The sequence below is a fragment of the Gopherus evgoodei genome, chromosome 9, assembly GCF_007399415.2.
Source record: "Gopherus evgoodei ecotype Sinaloan lineage chromosome 9, rGopEvg1_v1.p, whole genome shotgun sequence".
Taxonomy (NCBI): domain Eukaryota; kingdom Metazoa; phylum Chordata; order Testudines; family Testudinidae; genus Gopherus; species Gopherus evgoodei.
This window is the reverse complement of record NC_044330.1, coordinates 18,445,864-18,466,905: the sequence shown is the minus strand read 5'-3', so window position 1 is coordinate 18,466,905 and position 21,042 is coordinate 18,445,864.

Genomic DNA, 21,042 nt, shown 5'->3' with positions numbered 1-21,042 from the left:
TCCGCTAATATCCCATCTTGTGCTTTGTCTGTTAGGACATTGATTCATAAGCATTTGAGATAATTTCCTTCATTTTATGCTTGTTACGCTTTTTTCATATATCAAAAAATAAGATAATTGTACTTTTGTTGGTGAATAAGAGGAGACTTCTTTAAAAACAAAACTTTTCAGGTTAGTGGCCAAATCCAGCTATGGTATAAGTAGAAGTAATTCCAGTGACATCAGTGGAGTTGGCCAATGTCTGAGTTTTACTGGAGATATACAGCCTCTACCATTTGCAGGAAAGTACTTTTCATTGTTTTTAAAATTATTGTAATGCATGTTTAAACACGCTACAGATGTGCTAAATAATTATGATCTTTTTGTCATTAAACCTGTGGGAAACCAGAAAATGGCTAATAGTTTATCTATCAAAGGCTGTGATTAAAAATATCTTCAAGTGCCAAACATGCTATCAAAAAGTCTGAAATACTTCTTTTTTATTATTTTTCAGTACATACATCCAGTGCAAAGATCTAGGAAAAACTAATAATCAAATATCTATCTAAATGTTTGGATTATGAGCTAATAAGAAAAAAAACCTTAGCATTTTACATTCTCAAAGCACTTTACAAATACTAATAATTTATTAGATAGTCTTAGTAATATTGCTTTTAGATTGTAATATTGCTGGCTCTTTCACACTGCATTTCTGTATGTTGTAGTCAATCTTGTTGACATCACCATAAATGCTGCAGCCTGGTTCAGGGATATTGATGAGAGCTTAATATTCTGAACTTGTTTGTATTATGTGAATGTGCTACTTATGTTGTTAATAATGGACCAAATGTTGTAGCAAAAGCCCCACCAAAGCTGCTTTCCAGGACTTAGGTTCCATATCTAAAAGGTGCAGCAAGGAGGAGGGCTGGGAGAATGCCTGCTCTCCATGATATTATTCCAACTTCATTTTGGGAAACAAGCCAGTGCATGTTAATGACGACTTTCAGCCTTAACTTGCCTAGGGTCTTCCTCTGTAATATGAATCACTCCCATAAGGGAAGGGCACCAGAAGTAGCCCTTTATCACAGCCATGGAGACAAGGCTGCTGGGTACAGCACTCAAGGTGTCTGGTGCTTGCAGTAAAGCTCTGAAATGTAAGTCAACCTTAGGTTATCTGCAGGTCTGAGGGACTTGATTCTTGCCCCTAGTGAGAGAATAAGGCAGAAATTAACTTTCCTAGCCATTATATGAGAATAGCCTGTGGAATGTGGAAGCTTATTCCTGATATGAACAGCAGTACACAGCAAAGAAGAGCAAACATCCTATTCACAAGAATGGCTATACTGCGTGAGACCAATGGTCCATCTAGCCCAGTATCCCATCTTCTGACAGTGGCTAGTGCCAGATGCTTCAGAGGGAATGGCCACGACGGAAATTATCGAGTGATCAATCCCCTTTTGTCCAGTCCCAACTTCTGACAGTCAGAGGCTTATGGACACCAAGAATAGGAGGTGGATGCTTTGGGACACAGGCTGCTTTGGCAGAAATTAAACAGTTGTTCCATGTTTCTTGAAAATACAAGAGTTTATTCCTAGTTGTGTTGCTGAAAACCAAATTAATAAAGTTGTTATCCACAAGTGTTAGGCTATAGAACACAAGCTATAGCTCAGCAAGAGCATCTCTTGGATAATGTGGTTTTTTTAGATAGTGAAAACATGCTGGGTGTCATTGTCAAGATATATGACTGAATCCAATGCTATCTGCTTTTGGCACCTTTCAGCATTTTCTTCTCATTCCTTTCGAGAAAGTATCATTTTTCTTAAACCCCAGGGAGTTGAGGAAATAGCTAGTAACTCGGGGATTGAATATTGCCTGTGAATATAGTTGATGTATCATCCTGTGGAAGTACACTTTCTAGTTTATGCTGATGTGTTGGGGACAGTACTGGGCCATTATATAGTGTAGTGTAGTTATTATGATTCTGTTGTGGGGGCATGCTAACAAATGGATGGCATCTGCAGTGAGACTCACGTGGGGGAGACTCGCTGGCCCTCATGCATGCATATGTGGGGTCACAATAGCCCATAGCCACAACTGCTGTTGTACCTTACAATGTGTTAAGCACATCAAGCTGCTGCAGCTTCAGGATGAGGGTTCAGTTTCCCAGGCCTTCTCCCCCTCCGCACCCTCCAAATGTGGCTGTAGCATTTATTTCATAACTTTCACCCTAGTGACTAAGGAAAGTAGCCTATACAATAATGACCCAAAAAACCAATGGGCAGGTTCTGCTTGACTGCATTCACTCTTTGGGTGATCAGCTCATTTACGCATTCCCAGAGCTCACAGTGCGTGAAAGCACCTATTGTGTGTGAAAACATCCTCTGGGGGCAAAAAATGCTGGCAAGTTTTAGAGGACTCCAGCATTTTTTAAATTAAAATGGGAATAACCAATTTGAAAGAGTAAACTTTAAGCTAACCCTCCGCCCCCATTCAGTCAAATCTGTGGTCTTCAAAATGTAGCAGACTATGAATTTTTAGAATGGTACTGCATTAACAGAAGAACCACTTGTCCTCAGCACGGCCAAGAATTCCTCCTGGGATTCCAGTCCTTGGCTCGAACCACCTATGAATGTTCCTTTCCAACAGTAAAGTTGTTACAGCAATCTTAGAAGTGATGGTGGTTGTTAATATTTGCATCAGAAACCCAAAATAGCCACTCAACCTGAATGCTAAGCCATTTTGCATTATGGCAGTCAGCCATTTCCACTTATTTCAATCACTTAAATGTGCTAATCATTTTATAAAAAGAGGGCAACATTTTATTGCTCTCTTTATTTACAGCTGTGTAAATGAAGAACAGCTCTAACAAGCTTGATGGAGTTACTCTGGATTTATACTGGTGTAACAGAATTACATCTGGGCCACAGAGTAACATGTATTCTCTGCACCAGAAAGTTTGCAGTCTAATACCTCAGTCCTATGGTCAATTCCAAGGGGAGGCCAGGGTGTGTCTGTGCAGAACAACATCACAGGATCAGCACCTATGACAGAGCAATCAAACTCAACACTAGGGGCTGGTCTACACTACGGGGGAAAATCATTCTCAGATATGCAACTTCAGCTACGTGAATAACGTAGCTGAAGTTGAAGTATCTAAGATCGAATTACTCGCCGTCCTCACGGCGCGGGATCGATGTCCGTGGCTCTCCATGTCGACTCCGCAACTCCGTTGGGGTTGGTGGAGTTCTGGAATCGATATAAGCGCGTTCAGGGATCGATATATCGCGTGTAGATGAGACGCGATATATTGATCCCCGAGGAATCGATTGCTACCCGCCGATACAGCGGGTAGTGAAGACGTAGCCTAGGTGACAGTGATGGAGGAAAGGACGTGGAATTTAACAAGAGAGATGTATTCTTTGCTTCAGTTTTCTAGGCTGGACATTTAGTTGACTTTTTTCTTTTTTCTGTTCTCATCTCTCTCAAAGGTTTACAGCTCCTTTAGCATCTTTCAGCAGGCTGTAATCAACTATAATAGAAAAGTAACAGCCTATTACTTCATTCAGGAAAAGTCTCCCCCTTGAGTGAACAAAGTAACACTGATTCAGAGTAAAGATGCACCAATATACAGAAAGTATATAGAAGGATTAGAGGTAGCACATTTATTCCATTTTTCTGTAGAGAGAGGCATAGTCAGAGCAGAGCACTGGGGAGCCTTTAACATCTGAATCCTAATCCTGGCTTTGATACTGAAATCATGCTTAAGAGAGCGGATTTTGTCACCCTATATGTAAAATGGTGGTGATAATACTCACTGGAATGTAAGTTGAAGATAAAAATGCTATGTAAGTTCTAGGTACCATTAACTTCCAACACTAGGAAATGGATCCTCTGTCTTTTTTATTTTACTCCAGTATAGTATATTTAATTTGCTTTAATGAGTCTGAGATTTCTGTGAAACACCTAAATGAAGACGTATTTGTATTGAAGAAGTTCTGTGAGTTATAATAAAAGCCCAATAGAAAGGGTGAAATCCTGATTCCTCTGAAGTCAACACGCAAAACTCCTGTTGGCTTCAATGGAGTCAGGATTTCACCTAATGAATTACTTACAATGGACCAAATCCCAGTCTTATGGCAGCCAATGGGAACTCTGCCAATGATTTTAATGGAGTAAGATCTATCCCAATATTTCCACTTGGTGTAGTGACATTCTGGTTTTACTGTACAGAAGCCGTTAAAATCAACTGGAGTAGTTTTACAACTACTATGGTATGTAACATTGTGACCTGTGCTCTCCATAAGGTGTGGCACTCATGGGGCATTCAATAACTGTCTCCCATCAGAGCAAGCAGAAAGTACATGTTTTTTGTCTTCTCTTTACTGCTGAAAACTATGTAAAGGACAATGATCGTGGATGGCATAGTGATGTCCTGGGAGATCTGAGAGGCCCAGCATGGTCACTGGAAAAACCTCTGAACCAGGAAATATTTTCTGTAGCCCTGGCTTGAAAATGAACATGGAAAAACTGCAAAAGGCAACAGAAATATATTGGTAAATCTGAGTATGGCTTTTGTTTATGTTGGTAAGACTAATGCTTACAGAAGGTGACAGTATTCAAGATTAATTAGAGAAAATCTAGTTCATAGACTTTTTTGCTACAGTTTTATCAGATCTTTTTTTCCAGAAAATATTTTTCAAGACAGGCTTATTGAGTCATAGAAGAGCTGCGGTAAATCAAACTGCTGCCAATAGATTTCCTCTGGTAGAAGGCTATAGTTTACATTCTGCATCTGGAGGAAGATAGACTACAAGATGAAATAAACTGTTCCCTATTTTACTCTGATCCCAGGACTGTATAAGCTATAACAGCCAACAACAACTAAACGTATTTTTCACATTTGTATCAAATCAATGAGCTGTAATATCATACACAACAGGCTGTTGAAATTCTGGGCACTAATTAAATGTTAATCTCCTACAGAAGGACTGAATTAGAAAAATGCCTGATTAATATTTAAGAAGCAAATGTGGAAATTAGAAATACGGGCTGTTTAAAAGCCATTAGTTTTTCCCTGTGACTTCAGTGGTAATGGGCTAACACTGAATGCGTTTGAAAATCCTACCCTTAAACTACACTAGCAGTAGAAGAGAAGTTTTATTCTAGCAAACGCCACTTATTCTAAAACGTTAGTGATATTAACAAACTGTAGTGTTAAGGACAACTACATGTGTATTTCTTTAAGAAGACAGCGTGTCCTGTTCAAATATTTCATTTTGTTATTAAAGGGCCAGTTTTTAAAAGAAATGTAATCATTGAAAGATGGAGATAGGCACCTAGTAGAATTTTCAAAAGTGCCTAGGGGGCAGATCCTCCAATATATTTAGGTGCCTAGCTCCCACTGAAACCAGTCTCTCTTAACTTGCATTGAAATCAATGTAAATTAGGCCCCTAGGTGTTTTTGAAAATCCCACTAGGTGCCTATCTGCATCCTGAGGCACCTGGCTACCATTTTAAAAACTGACCCAATGTTTCTATTGGTCATAAAGCACCTTTAAATTGATGTTGATATGGAGGCACCAATCCTGTACAGTCTTATGCTGGTGCTTAAATTTATGCAGTGACAGTAGGCCAAACAGGACTACAATCATAGGACGGGAAGGGAGCTTGAGAGGTCATCTAGTCCAGTCTCCTGCATTCATGGCAGGACTAAGTATTATCTAGATCATCCCTCATAGGTATATCTAACCTGCTCTTCACAATAGCCAGTAATGGAGATTCCACAATCTCCCTAGGAAATTTATTCCAGTGCTTAACTACCCTGACAGGTGGGAAGTTTTTTTTCTCATGTCCAACTTAAACCATCTTTGCTGCAATTGAAGCCCATTGCTTCTTGTCCTACCCTCAGAGGTTAAGGAGAACAATTTTTCTCACTCCTCCTCCTTGTAACAATCTTTTATGTACTTGAAAATTTATGTCCCCTCTCAGCCTTTTCATCTCCCGACTAAACAAATCCATTTTTTTTTTCAATCTTCCCTCATCGGTCATGGTTTCTAGACCTTTAATCATTTTTGTTGCTCTGCTCTGGACTTTCTCCAATTTGTCCACATCTCTCCTGTCATGTGGCACCTGAAACAAGACACAATATTCCAGTTGAGGCCTTATCAGCGTAGAGTAGAATGGAAGAATTATTTCTCGTGTCTTGCTTACAACACTCTTGCTAATACAACTCAGAGTGATGTTTGCTTTTTCTGCAACAGCATTACACTGACTTATATTTAGCTTGCGGTCCACTATGACCCCCAGCTCCCTTTCACCAGTACTCTGCCTAGGCAGTCATTTCCTATTTTGTATGTGTACAACTGATTGTTCCTTCCTAAATGGAGTATTTTGCATTTGTCCTTATTGAATTTCATCCTATTTACTTCAGACCAGACCATTTCCCCAGTTTGTCCAGATCATTTTGAATTTTAATCCTATCAGCTTCTTGGACCTTATTCACTGCTGGATTTACTTCAGTTTTACAGAAGATACAGGGGTGTAAAACTGGAACAGTGCAGGGATGAATCAACCTTATGGCATTAAAACCAACCTTCAGAGGTCTTAAAATCAGATTAGGTGTTGAAAACAGAAGTGTTATACAAAGCTTGTAACTAATTTATACCTTTTGAGAGAAAGAGAGAGGACTATACCACAAGATGTCACTCTATCCTAAGAAGCTGAGAGAGGTCACTGTCTTATGGGCAGTAAGTCTAAGGTGTATGCACATAATTGATTACCAGAGGTGGATTTCTGGCTCAAATAAGTAAGTACAGCTCTCAGTGGGAGTTGCTGAGGTGTAGTAGAGAGCCTAACTGGGCTCATGTTTTTAAAATTAGCTTTTGGGCTAGCTCACTCTATTAGTGCTGCTGTGTGGTATAGACCCTCTTCCTTTGATTCCTAACCACAAAGTGCCATGCTAAGCTCATCATGGCTTCTGTGGTCATAGGGGACTTCTTTTCTTCAATCACAGCCTGAGTAACCAGGTTATGTGCTTGGTGGGGTGGGGTGAAAGGAATTTTCTTCTTAAAACAGAGCTGTTCTGTGACTAAACTGGTGCTGGAGCCCAGGGTGGCAGTAGCCTGTACAGGACATGTATGCTCTCTCTTAATTACAGGGGAGAAATGGCTGGTGAATCCATGGTGAAGGAGGTCATTGACCCATCTGGTCATACCACCTCTTTCTTCCCCCTCCTCCACCAACATCCATGCTTGCAGTATCCCTGCATGAGGGGGGTTGCAGCCCATTGTTTTCCTCATGTGAGGGAGTCATACTCCTCTATGGAGACAGTGTAGTGCCCTCTGTTCCTGGAGAGGAAAACAGAATTTTGTCCCTTAATGATTTGCAAGGCAGGAGAGTCAACCATTATTCCCAAAGCAGTCCTTCCTAGCGAGTTATGGATCTGCATTTTCTGCCTGGTTTGAAAAGACTTCTTTGTCTCTTCTCTTAACATGGCAAGAGAGTGAGGGATGGGGAAAACACACACATCCGGAACTGAAGAGTGAATGAAGGTGTGCTCAGTGCAACTTTCCCAAAGAACACAGCATATCCTCACCAGAGCAAGGCAACGGGCAGTCTACCATCATAAAGCCATACACAGAACAAAAATGCAACTCAGTAACTGATAATCAGCTAGGCTCAGCCAAGAGCAGGCTCTTGTGTAAAACTGTTGTGTGCTGTCTGTAAGCGTCCCTGTTCAACCTGCAGCAGCCATAATGGCCAGGACGCAAATAAAGAGCATCTAACCAGTACCTGAGGAGCTCTGCTAATTGGTTCACTGTTCTCTAGTTGCTGGCCACCAGTTAGCTTCTGTTAAGAGCTGCAAAGTAAAGAACTACACCCAAGAATCCATTTGTGGTTCACTACTACAAAAAGTGTTATTGATCCTAGGTTTTGCAGGATCAATGCTACGTATTCTTGAGCACCATCTACTGGCATATTAACTATTTACCAACCTTTTTTACAGGCATGCTCCTGTAACAACATCCCTAGTAACATTATTATTTATATTGCGCTAGTGCCATGGAGCCCCAATTGAAACCAGATTGTGCGAGACACTGTACAACTGTAGAACAAAAATCATAACCTCATCATGAAGTCAAAGTGTAGTTGCAGATGATAGTGTAACAATATCCATTATCCACTGGATGGAGATGTTCTCTCCAAAGGTAATGGTATTGTCCAGACCTTAGGACTAATATGTTATTTGAGGGCCATCCATGAGCAGTCCTAGAGAGCACACTAGACAAATGGGCGATAGTAATGAAGGTAGATACCCTTATTTTATGAGTGGATAAATACATCTCTCAATAACAGATGAATCTCAGCCCTCAGATGCAATCTTAGAACCGTTGAGATTTTTTTCAAAATAACATAGAAATCAAGTCTTCAAAATCTGTTCAAGGCTACACTAAGAACACAAAAGATGTGAAATAGTCATGCTCAAGTCAGTAGGAGACCAGGCTTGCTAATAGGTTGCTCAGCTCAAAATATTGTTAGCAATCTGCAAAAGCATACCCTGTAAAAGTTTCCTCCGGATAGTCTGACTTAAAATGAGGTGAGCTGAATTTTTAATCCAATATTATTGTAATGACATTTTTACTCATGATCTCAACCTGAAACTGTCTGAATCAAAATAAGCTCCACTCCCTTATGAAAATCAAACCACCAACAGTGGTATTAAAATGCCAGGTTCTCTAATAGTAGCCATTTTAAAAACAAGGGATTGAATTCATCCCTACATGAAACTCGAGGAGATTTAGCCCAAGAGCTAAAGCTACAACTTCCCTTTTTAAAGTTATCCACATTTTCATCATTTACTGCCAGGTGCAGTCATAAAGCAAATACCAAATTCAGACACATCCCATGCTCTCAAGTGACAAGTCTTCCATCTCCTAACTCCAAGGATAAACAGACATCTGCTTTTGCCTAGGGGAAAGATGTCTCCTGTACAGTCAGACAGATTGTTGGTGAAAAGCTCTTAAAGACCAACAGTCCTATGTCCATGCAGACATCTTATTTTAATTAAAAAAAAGAGGGGGAAGATATGCAAAAAAAATGTGATAGACTGTAACAGAATTGTTTCTAAACCACATTTTCTAATGGTGCCTGCAAGGGAATAGTAGGTTCTGATTATACAAACTGGCCAAGGATAAAGCTTGCTATACTCTCCACCCAAAGTTCATTGTTTTGGTTTTTTTAATAAATCCTACATATTTGAGACTGGATGTAATGCTACTTACTTCTTAGAGAGGATCTCAATCCAAAACTTAGGGGAAATTCAGATCCAACTCAGATCTGAATATTGCATTCTGTTCCAATTTTATATCTAACACTCTTCAAGATACATGTTTTATAATCAAAATACTCAGTGATATAATGAATACAAAGATCGATAAGTGTACAGTACTTCAGTGTAGGATCTGATGGCTTGTCTATACAACTAAACATCTGTCAAACATGCCAATAAACACAAGTGATTAGAAAAGCTTACCTTCCCCAGATCCTATTAGGAAAATGATCAAGATAGTGCAAAAATATCAGGTCAATAAGGATTGTCTGCAGAAAGAAAAGTCTATTTACTTGATGCATTTTCCATTGTTGTGCACCCAGTGGAAGTGTTATCTTTCAAATAATAACTTACATTTTAGTTTCAATAATTCTGCCTTTGCTCTGGTGTAAATCTGATGGAGTTACTTCAGGTTTACACCAGTCTGGAATAAGAATTTGATCCTAAAATTCATTAACTCATGTTCTATCCACAGCTTGCTTTGGGCCATTCTGCCTCCCTCTCCAATAGCACAGCCATCCAGGCTCATCATCCCACCCACCTTGTACCACTAAGGGAATCCAGTCTCCCAGGGGAATCTTCTGGGATTCAGTTAAGCCATCTTTGAACAGCAATTAAAGGTCCTCAATGGAGCCCGCAAATGGGCCAGTGCATCCAATTCAAATTCAAGCTAGACCAGTTTTACAGCAATGTACTTCCACTGACTAATAGCATTACTCTCAATTAGCCATCTAAAGGAGAAGAGAATCAGGGGCAGTGTGATACTGTACATCTTAATCGTTTCAGATAATTTTTAAAGAAAGCCTTCGCAAGTATCTACAGCATATCAACATTAGTCATTAGTCACTATTTAATAGGGTGGGAATGGGACTACCTAATCTTGAATCTCCTTTCTAGCCATTTATTTTCCAGTTCTCCTCCAATTCTAATGTATATTTATCTACTGAGGAAATGATCTATTGATTACTGACCTTTGTAGTCATGAGACAAAAAGGACTCAGAGGCTTGAATCTATGAGCAAAATAGATTACAATTCACCAAGCACTTACAAGAGCCAAGAACATTAACATTGCTCCTCCTTCACTGGCTAGAAATCTCAGTACCGTGATGAGTACAAGAAGGCAGGCATAAATCATCCTAAGGGAGAAAGTGCAATTACAGACGGACACAATTTAGGAATGTCTCCTTCCAAATATTAAATATTTAGATTAAGCAAATGATCACACAACGTACAAACAAAAATAAATATTACAATAACAATGTCACTGTTCAGCCTGATTTTTTTTTCATTTAGGGCTTGGACCAAAGCTCATTGGAGTCAATGCAATCATTCCCATTGACTTCAATAAGTGTTGGAAGCCCTTATTGCTCTGCCTTTCTTTCTGAAAGAAATGCTATATCCTGGAGTAATGCATTACCTTTGCATATGATACCACTAGAGAGAGAATTCGGTTAGCAGATTCTGACTGGGTGAAATTAGTCCATGTGCAGAGGGGATAATGTGGGACTGAAGTGGTACATAGGACCTGTTTTGGTCTTCTAGACAGGTGAGAATCTCACCCATAGGGAGTGCAGCACTATTAAACAGATCAAATAGACACACACACACACACACACACACACACTCTCTCTCTCTCTCTCTCTCTTTGGGATTTCCCACCCCATAACTCAAGACACACAAACACACCCCTCAAATTCCATTGGTTGAAATTCGGTCAAGTATCAAAAATAATCATGCATTATTACTAGCTCAAGTGGGCAAAAGGAATAGGGTGTGTGATGTCTTTATAGCCACAATGTGTAACAACCTTATTTGCATGCAAATAGTTGTCCACACAAAACTCCATGCACAAATGTAGAGGCAAGGTTCAGGCCCAATTAAAACTTTTGCCCAAAATTATGTGTATATTTTTAAAAGAGACTGTGTCATTCAGCTTCTAGATTAACAATATTTGAAATACCTCCAAAAGTTCCAAGTTCTCTATGACTATGAACAGCTGTGTGATTGTACATCCTGGCTACTGCCATCACATAGGATCATAGGAAATGCCATACTAGCTTGGACCACTAGGCTATCTAGTTCAGTATGCTGTTTTTGAGAGTGGTCAGCACCACATGGTTTGGACAGAGTACAAGAAATGGCAGAGTGAGAAATTATGGTATAACCTATATGGAAATTTCTTTCTAGCCCGCATCAGATAGAGCTTGGCTTGTGCCTTGAAGCATGAAAGCTACAAAAATGAGGATGGAAACCAAGCGGATGTCATAGCTATAATTTCAGTTTATTAATGAGATCTTTCCTTTCATTCAGTTAGTATAAAATTCGCTTCAAACAAGTCACTTACCTGCTAATATAAAATGGATGTCCAGGTACAGTGTTTCCAAAGAACTTTTTAGACCCTACGTGTATAAGCCGAGATGTGGAATCTAGGGGGAAAAAAGTAAAATAAAAAAGGCACATATATATTACTAAATGTAGAGTTGCTGTCCAATGCTGTTGTTGCCATTATTATTGTTAATATGTATTAATAAGAGAGCAAAGCCTGAAAGTCCCATGCTAGCATGAAACCATGAGCCAAGATAGTGAGAGATGGAAAAGCTTTTAGTACATTATACCATTTAGAAACATAGCTTCTGGCATTGTTAAACAGTCTTTTTAAAAGAAATTCATCTTCCATAAAGTAAAAAAATGTATAAATCTTAAACACAACTGAACACTCACCTCCATAAAATGGAGAAAGGCTGCTCCCAGAAGGGTGTTATTCCACCAGCCACTCTCACCAGGTCTTCAGGGGTCAAATCTGGTTCCTAAATATCAGGAAAATTCCCCTGATATCAGCATGTTCGTTACTGTGCACAATTTGTCACTGTGATATGAATTATATATAAGGTATAACCTTTATGGAAAGAAAGAAAGGAAGGAAAGCTAGGATCTATTCTTTCTTTCTAACTAAAGCTTTCCTAATTTAGGCTGAGATCTTGAAAGAAGTCTAGGGGATTTACATACACATCTTCCATAAGATGTGTCTAAATTCCCAAGGCTTGATTTTTTTTCTGCCCTTCCTCTTTTTTCTTTCAATTTCTGTCCCTCTTCCGTTCCCCCACACACTCCAAACTTGTTTCTCTCTGCCCTATCCTCTCTTTCTCTAGGTGAGCTGCAGCTGCTCTCTTAGGGTTTATCTTGAGGTTGGCCTCCTCCTCCCAAGGCAAACTGTTTTGTTTAGAGCCTACAGGCCTAATTCTCCTAGTCAGACAGAGCATGACCTTACTAGTGAGAAGCCCTTTCTCTGGCCTAGAACCAAAGCACGGATGGTTCTGTATCAGTCAGTTTTGGATCAGTTTGAACTCTTAATATTTAGACAAGAGAATTAATGTCAACATTATTTCAAACATTCCTGCACTTCAAAAACAATAGAAATCAAAATGTCTTATACTCAGTATTTTTGTCATCATGATGGTTAGGCACTGTCCAGAAGAGAAGGTATTTGGAACCAAACATTGCCCACTTGTAACACAACTGTTCCTCCAGCGGCAACAATTCCAAAAGTTCTCACATCTTCAACAATAGAGAAGACATAAATGGTGAAGCTACTTTTTGTTAAACGCATTAATATTTCCAAAATAAAATCACATGTTTAAATTGCCACCCTTTGTTCCTAGAGAATCGTTCTTAAAATAGGATTTAAGGATGAATAATGGCTTTAAAAATGGCATGCTGGGATTCCATATGAGTCCTACAAACTTCCCCTGGGATCTGAGAATCAAGCTGGGTTCTTTTCCGACTATAAATAATTACAAGTAATAAAGATTCAGCAAGCTAAGTTCTGCTTTCAGCTATCTCTGTGCAACACCATTGTCTTGTAATTATGCCAACCTTCTTAAAGGTTGTATAGGTGTCTCTGGTGGCTGCAGCAGGCAGAATACAAGTCTGATTCTGTGCTCACTTATGCTGGTATAAATCACAAGTAATTCCATTTCTGTTGTAAGGCAGCAGGCTAGGTTCTGTTCTGCATTTGTGCAGCTTTGTATCACCTTGCCTGTGAAAAGCTGCACTAAAGCAAGCTCAACATGGAGCAAGCTTGAGTGGCAAAGAACTGCCATAACAGCCCCTATATTACATGCTCCTACACTGTGGCCAGCAAGGGAGTGTGACCAATGAAAAGTAGGTTTGACTGGGATGTTCTGCTGATCCCTAGCTGCCAGAACAGCCCATTGGGGATGTTGGTAATTGACACAATTTAAGATAGGTCTGAAGCTGCTCTTTATTACTCTGGAAAACAGCCCAGTGCTCAGTCAGCCACAAGATCAGGGGAGGGCAAATGTGGCATAAATTGGGCACTGGATTTAGCCCACAATCTTTGCTTGTAGCCACATATGTTTGCTAACCTGCTTGTGAGGATGAATCTCAGGAGCAGACCCTTGTCTAATTCTTAGGACAGTACTGCAGTTGTGGCAGAATTTAGTTCTGCTTTTTTGTTTATGAAGCAGTTAATCCTTATTTCAGAGGACATGTTTTCACTATTGTTAGTGCGAGGCTGCTTTGCCTTTGTGATACTGCTGTTCAAGGAGCACCAGTATTAGGATGGTCCTGTTATCGAAAATTTATTGTTAGCAACTCAACAAGCTACCAGTGTTCACAGTCAGTTATAAAATACACCTAGAAATTACTCACTTGCTTTATTCCTGCGGGTGCATATGACATCATAAAATAGATTGTTTACCATCCAGGTGTCGACACCTATTAGCTCAGATAAGGTGGATTCACAGGTTTAAGTGCCCAGTGAACTCATTTATTTTTCTCCATTAAGTACTTAAACATCTGTAATGAGGTAAATCTAAGTTCCTAATTTGGTGTTTCTCCATGATTCCCATATGGAACAGTCTCTGTTACTGCAGAGCAAGAAATTGTTGTGTCACAGGGGCCACAAAAAGTCACAGAAACCCCAGAAAAATCAGAATCCAGCAGAATTCTAGAGCCAGGAGTGTTTTTTTTTATTTAAATTTAATTAATCTTACATATAGACATGAGTCCCCTACCTCCTTGTGGGAAGAACAGGGGTGGATTAAGTCTCCTCTCACTCTGGGTCACAAATCCCAAGGATTTTGCTTTGATCAGTCCCTGAGCATCAGGAGGGATGAAACCATGCAACACATCTGCCCTATCTCAGCAATGGGGCTGGTTGTCAGCGAAGTTATTACTCTGATTATTATTTTTTATTGATGGTGCTTGGGAGTCCCAGGCGTGGATCAGGACCCAATGGTGCAAGGTGCTGTACAAACACAGAACAAAAAGAAAATCCCTGCCTCAAACAGCTTACAATCAAAGTAAAAAAAGACAAGAGACAACTGGTACAGCTAGAGAGATGGGGAGAACAAGGAAGCAGCAAGACAGTGATGGTCAACATGATAGACAGTGGTCAGAGCTAACTAGTGGCCTAATTTTTGTCAAGTTGGAGTGCCTAGATGGGAGTCACTAACTTTGTTTAGGGTTGCTGGCAGAACTCATCATCTAGTATATTAGATAATGTTAGCATGTTAGGGGAGAGGAATAGCTCAGTAGTTTGAGCATTGGCCTACTAAATCCAGGATTGTGAGTTCAGCCCTTGAGGGGGGGCCACTTAGGGATCTGGGGCAAAAATCAGGACTAGGTCCTGCTAGTGAAGGCAGGGGGCTGGACTCAATGACTTCTCATAGTCCCTTCCAGTTCTCTGACATAGGTATATCTCCATATGAGTTACACAAAATGCATTTTCTAAAACACCTTATCTTGCAACTTGTTAGTAGATGCGTCTGGAACACATAGAAAAATAACATTAGAGTGAGATATTTGCGGGTCTCTCAGCCTTATGATGCATGTTTAAAAATATGATCACTTACCTGAATTATGTGGGTATATGGCCTTGTAGCGGGGCTGTCACTCCACACCAGGAAGAGGAAAGGTTAAAGCAGGCCAGAGGGAGCCTGTGCAGAACCCTCCAATTAGAAAAGGGCTCACTAAGCGAGCCAATCAGGAGCCAAGACTGGCCATGTTTAAAGGCTGCTCAACAAAGCAGGGGAGTCTTTCCCTGACTTGCTAGGGGGAGGAGTTGCTGCCTAGGAGCACCATGGCTAAAGCAGTGCTGGTCAGGGTAGTAGACCAGAAGGAGCTTCTGACTGCTGCCAGACTGAGGTCCTGAAGGAAGGGCAGATAAGGTGGTAGGGCTGCCCCCAGTTGCCCTGAGGGAAGTGACCAACACAAACTGCAGTTTGCCCTGGAGCAAGGGACTGGACTGGTGACTGCAGCAGGCCCTTGAGGCGAGTGGCTGCACTATAGACTGCTGGTTCACCTGAAGGGAGATACAGCAGAACAGGGCACAGCCAGAAGTCTGTACTCAGAAGAGGACACTGTGGTCCAGGGAGCAAAGTGGTAGAGACAGCAAAACAAGAGTAACGATGAGTGAGACACCTGCTGGAAAGACTTGAGCTAATTCCAGAATGGCCAGCAGGAGGCACTGTGGTGGGGAGTCTTGCTCTGCTACAGGCCTAGATTATGAAAGTGCCAGGACAAGCAGTCGCCAGCAGATCCACTCACAAAAATAACAGAGATATTTTTCAGAAAAATGGGAGTGGGGGGCATTAGCCATATGGCAGTCCATCCATCTTCTCTGTAAGCTTAAGAGCCTGAAAAATAGTCAAGTAAAAGACAAATCAATGTCTTCATTGTTTCAACTGAAAATATATCCTGATGATTGTAAATAAAAGTCTGTATCACAAGAACAGGAAGTCAAATGGGAAAACTCACAGAAATATGTTTTATCTTTGTCTCCTTCATGTGCAGCTAGCTATTTTCAATGGGGCGAAGCCCTGCTTATTCTTGAGATTTTCCAGAAAGGGAACTTTCTCTTTTGGAATAACAGAAATTATGAAATCATAAACTTTACAGACCACTGGTTTTATGGGATGTGTAGCACCAGTTTGTGGAAGCTAGAATTTCCTAATTTCCATTCTGTCTCTGACAGTGCCATGATTTTGGGTGTCATCCCATAAAACTTTGTTTTTCTTTAATGACACCAACTTACACTTCTATAGCATCACCTTTCCTGTAGAACAATCTGAAATCACATTACAAACTACAGGCCAAAGCCTGGACCAGACAAAAATGAGAGACTAGCACCCTGATAGAAGGCAATCCACCCTACCTCCATCCACCTCCACCAAGCCTGATTCAGGTTTAATTTCTCTCTAACCCTGTCAGCAGAAGAGTATAAAGTAAATGTATCCCCCAGTCTATCTTGCTCCTCACAAACTTTAGTGTATTTACACTTACAACAGCCCTGTGAGGTAGGGAAGTTGTATTATCCCCATTTCACAGATAGGAAAATGAGGCACAGAGACTAAGCTCACACAGGAAGCATGTGGCAGAGCAGAGACTGAGCAAATTGCTACTGAGTCCCAGACTAGGGCCCTAACCACTGAACCTTTTGGGGAGCAAAAGGTGGGCAAAAAATGATGTTATGTGAGCTTCCTGCGAACAATCAAAACGTTTAAGAACAAGTTGATAAATATTATGCAGCATTCGGAAGCAGTAGCTGAGGTCTCACAAAGAGTCAAGTGACATTTACATCAGACATAAGTTTATCTTTGTCTATTTAGGAAATAGTTCATGTTTTGAATACTTATCTTTTGCCTGGAGCATTAATCATGCAATATCAAACAACAACATGAACTATTTTGGCTGACTTTCTGCAAGATAATAAAGTTATGAATATTCTAAATGTGTTCTCCAACTGTAGAAAGAGATACCTTGTGATTCAAACTAGCTGCACAGCAAACTCACAGTATCTGCTTCATTTCATTTTCTGTAGCTGTACAAAACAGTAGAGGCAGCATGTAAAATGAAGAGGAAACATTACTTTAGCTTATCTTCTGGTTTTTGACAATTCCACTGCAAAACTAATAGGTCAGAGAGGCGTAAGCATCAGCTCAGAAGCAAAACAAGTGCAATTCGATGGACTTACACTAACCATCTCCTTCAAAGCGGTTCGTTGTTTTGTTGGGATGCAGCCTCAGTATGCGGGAGGAAGTATTTCCTAATAAAACCAACATGGTTGGTCCCCATGGAGATCATGGAAAAGAGGAGGTATGGCCAGGACATCTCTGTGTCTTGGCAATTCCTGGCTGCAGGAATACCCCTTAGAAGATGTTGGCAGTCAGTGCCAAGTAGAGCAATGTAAGGTGGCTCTAATTTATGTTTGAGACCACCTTAGTGGATAAGTGGCCCCATGACTTGGAACTGTGATGATATAAAAAGTGGCTTATGGGCATCTTATTTCTTCTTATGTTACCTGCTGCTTTAGGGCTGAGCTGAGGCCAGCTCAGATGCAGCCCAGGATCTGGGTCTGAATGCTAAGAGCTTGGCTCTAATTCACTTTCCTGTTCTTGAAACACTTTTATAACACCTTTTTTATTGCTTCAGTTTTATTACAGTTGAATGCAATGAGAAGGAAGTTAAGCTCTAGTCGGAGAACAGATTTACTATGGAGAGGAGTTTGGATGAAAGCAGCCAAAGTCATGATAAATGGTGAATTAAAATTATTGCAATTCAGGCCTATATTGGACCCTATTCAAATTGAATCAGCTGGCCTAAAATAACAGTGTATGCTGCTGGTGCAATCACCTCATCTGTGATTATGAACATATGCTCTGGGACTAACAGGAGAGGTCTTCTGGGTAAGATTAGGATTCAAATGAATAACAGTAGGATATTATCTAGCATACCAAAACTATCAGCCTGGAGGCAGAGTCGGGCTAGGGCGGGGGAAAGATGCACTGCACAAACCATAGTGTCGAGAGGCCTTCCTCTCTTTTACACAGGTGCAAATCAGGAGTGCGTCTGTGGGCCTGATTCTCCACTGCCTTGTCCCTCACATGACTATTTACATCTGTGGAAATGCAGCACAGAATCCTGTGGCACCTTATAGACTAACAGACGTTTTGGAGCATGAGCTTTTGTGGGTGAATACCCACTTTGTCAGTTATTCACCCACGGCGAAGTGAGTATTCACTCACGAAAGCTCATGCTCCAAAACGTCTGTTAGTCTATAAGGTGCCACATGATTCTTTGCTCCTTTTACAGATCCAGACTAACACAGCTGCCCCTCTGATACCTGTGGAAATGTTACCCAGTCAGAATTTTCCATTACTCTGCACATGTATAAATGCTTAGCTGAGGTGCTAATGGAAGCCTCTCCATTAATTGCAATGGACTTTAGATCAGGCCCTACACATAAGTGTATTTGGTTCACTCTGATGTGAAAATCTAGAAAACCCTAATAGAATCCAACTGTCTTTTGTTTTTAAATGTACACATGTAGGGTTTGAGCTTACTCCCATTAAGTCAATGGCACTGCTCCTATATGCTTAAAGTTACATATAAGCTTAAGTGTTTTGCTGGATCAGGCCCATACTGCCCAATATTTTTGATCAAAGACAAAAGAATGTGTTGAATTTTAAATACCAAATGTCTTCCTTTCACTCACATCAATAAGAAGTACTCTGGGTGTAGTCCTGAGTCCATTGAAGTCAGTGGGAGTCTTGCCATTGATTCAGCGGGAACAGGATTTCACATTCTATTTTCCATACACACGCAGACAGTCAAACTAATCTTCGGGCACTTTACATACATTACACTTTCTTTCAGCAAATACACAATGTTAATCAAACAGAAAAACCTCCTAGAACAATTCCCTAATCAGCATTTGCACATAGTCTCTCTTCAGTGTCAGCAAATGTCTGTTTCACCTACCAAGCGCTGACACAAATTTTATTAGCGTAGTTAAATCTGACAGTGAACTAAACTCTTCTGAATGCTATGAAGATGCCATTCATCTTTCCACAAGCACAAACATCCCTCTTCAGGACCTAATCCAAAGCTCATTAAAGTCAATGGAAACACTGACTTCAATAGGCTTTGGATCCAGTCCCTATAGTAGATCTTGGCATTACAAGAAGCAGGCAAAGTGTTTTTCCATAAAAATTACTAAGGCCCTATTCTTTAGTGGTGCAGCATGCATATAACACCAAGCACATGCTTGGGTGTTTTGCTCAGGATCTTTGCACATTAGGCTGTAAATAATTTTCAGGTTAATTATTGATGTGATTGGTGACTGCTTAACTTTTCTTAATCATTATGAAATGCACTTAACCCTGCATTTTTATTATCCTCTATTTGGCCGTTCACTGCAGATGTTCTCAAAGCTCTGCCATTGGGATTTGAATCGTGTAATAAGTTCCTAAATGTGCTGAAGAAAACAATTCACTGCCTGGGCTCAAAGTGTATCCTCTTCATTTTGCATGTGTGTATGAGAAAGTGCATGAGTGTGAGTGAGGGAGAGAAAGGCAGTAACGTGTTCCTTTTCCAAGTGCTTTCCTGCAAGCTGCCAGCATCTATGCAAATTATCCAAATTTGAATTCACAGAAAATCTCTCTAACTGTGTAATTTGTGGTGCCAGCATCAGAGATTGTCGTGTGTTCCAGAATGCACTCAAACCATCACTCCCCAGGAATGGACTTTGTTCTTCTTAGCCAGTAAGTGCTCAGAGCTGACTTTTACTGTTGATATCCATCTTACGGCTTTCCACGAGGAAAGTCACATAAAAGTGTGAGCTAGTGGCAGCAAGCTCACATTTTTATGTGGTTTTTTACTAGCTTCTGTGTTGTGCTAACATCAGAATATTAACCGAAAACTTGTTGATGTTTATTTTGCTTCAGTAGAGAAGTGCTAAGTGGTGTCATTTAAGTTTTTGGTGAACATTCTTAACCAATCATATAAATATCAGAAAAGCTCAGCAGTTTGGTGTAAATTCATAGATTTTAAACCTAGAATGTTCATCTGATCTAACCTCGGGAAAGTCACTTAAACTCTCTGCATGAAATCCTGGCCCTATTAAAGTCAATGGATGTTAGTCACTTGTAACATTTGAGTAATATTTCCTTCCTTCCATCCTTTGTCTGTCTTGAATATTTAGACTTTAGGTTCTTCAGGGCAGGGACTTTTTGTCCAGTGCCTAGCATAATAGGGCCTGATCTCGATTGCAGACTCTCGTACTACTGTAATGATGCTAATAACAGAAATTTGAAGTTTTTCCATCCCTAATCAGAGGTTTTCTGTACAGTTCAGGCATGTTCAGTGGTGCACCAGCTGAGTTTGCACTACATGCCAAGTAACATGATAAGTCAAATGCACATCTGAGAATCACCTGAGAAAGATACATTTCTTATATTTGCTTCACTTGTATATCTCAGAAATAAAAGTAGTGTTCAATAGTTAACAAAATGACAGAAGCTCTTTCTACCTGGCAGACATGTTGTATGTTGCTGAACTTCAAGCCGGAACAAATTTTTATGGCCAGGTTATAAGCCTCTGAATATTTAGTGTTTATAATGGAAATGCTGCCACCACCTGAGATATGTCATTGTATTGAAATGGCACTTAGATAATTTTTCATATCCTTTGTGAGAAATACTTTTTCCATAAAAGTCTGCAGTCCATTAGCCCATGATGTAGACTAATGCCTTTCATTTTGTTTGGAGGAAAAACATAAAAAGAAAAAGCAATCACTTATTGACTTCTTTCATTTAGAAACACATTTTTGGGGTTTGGGGTGGGGGGCAGGTATAGCAAAGGTCACTTCCTAGGGTGTGATCAAGGTATAGAAAAATTCTGTATACTACAGCAGCTATAATAACCCCTGCAC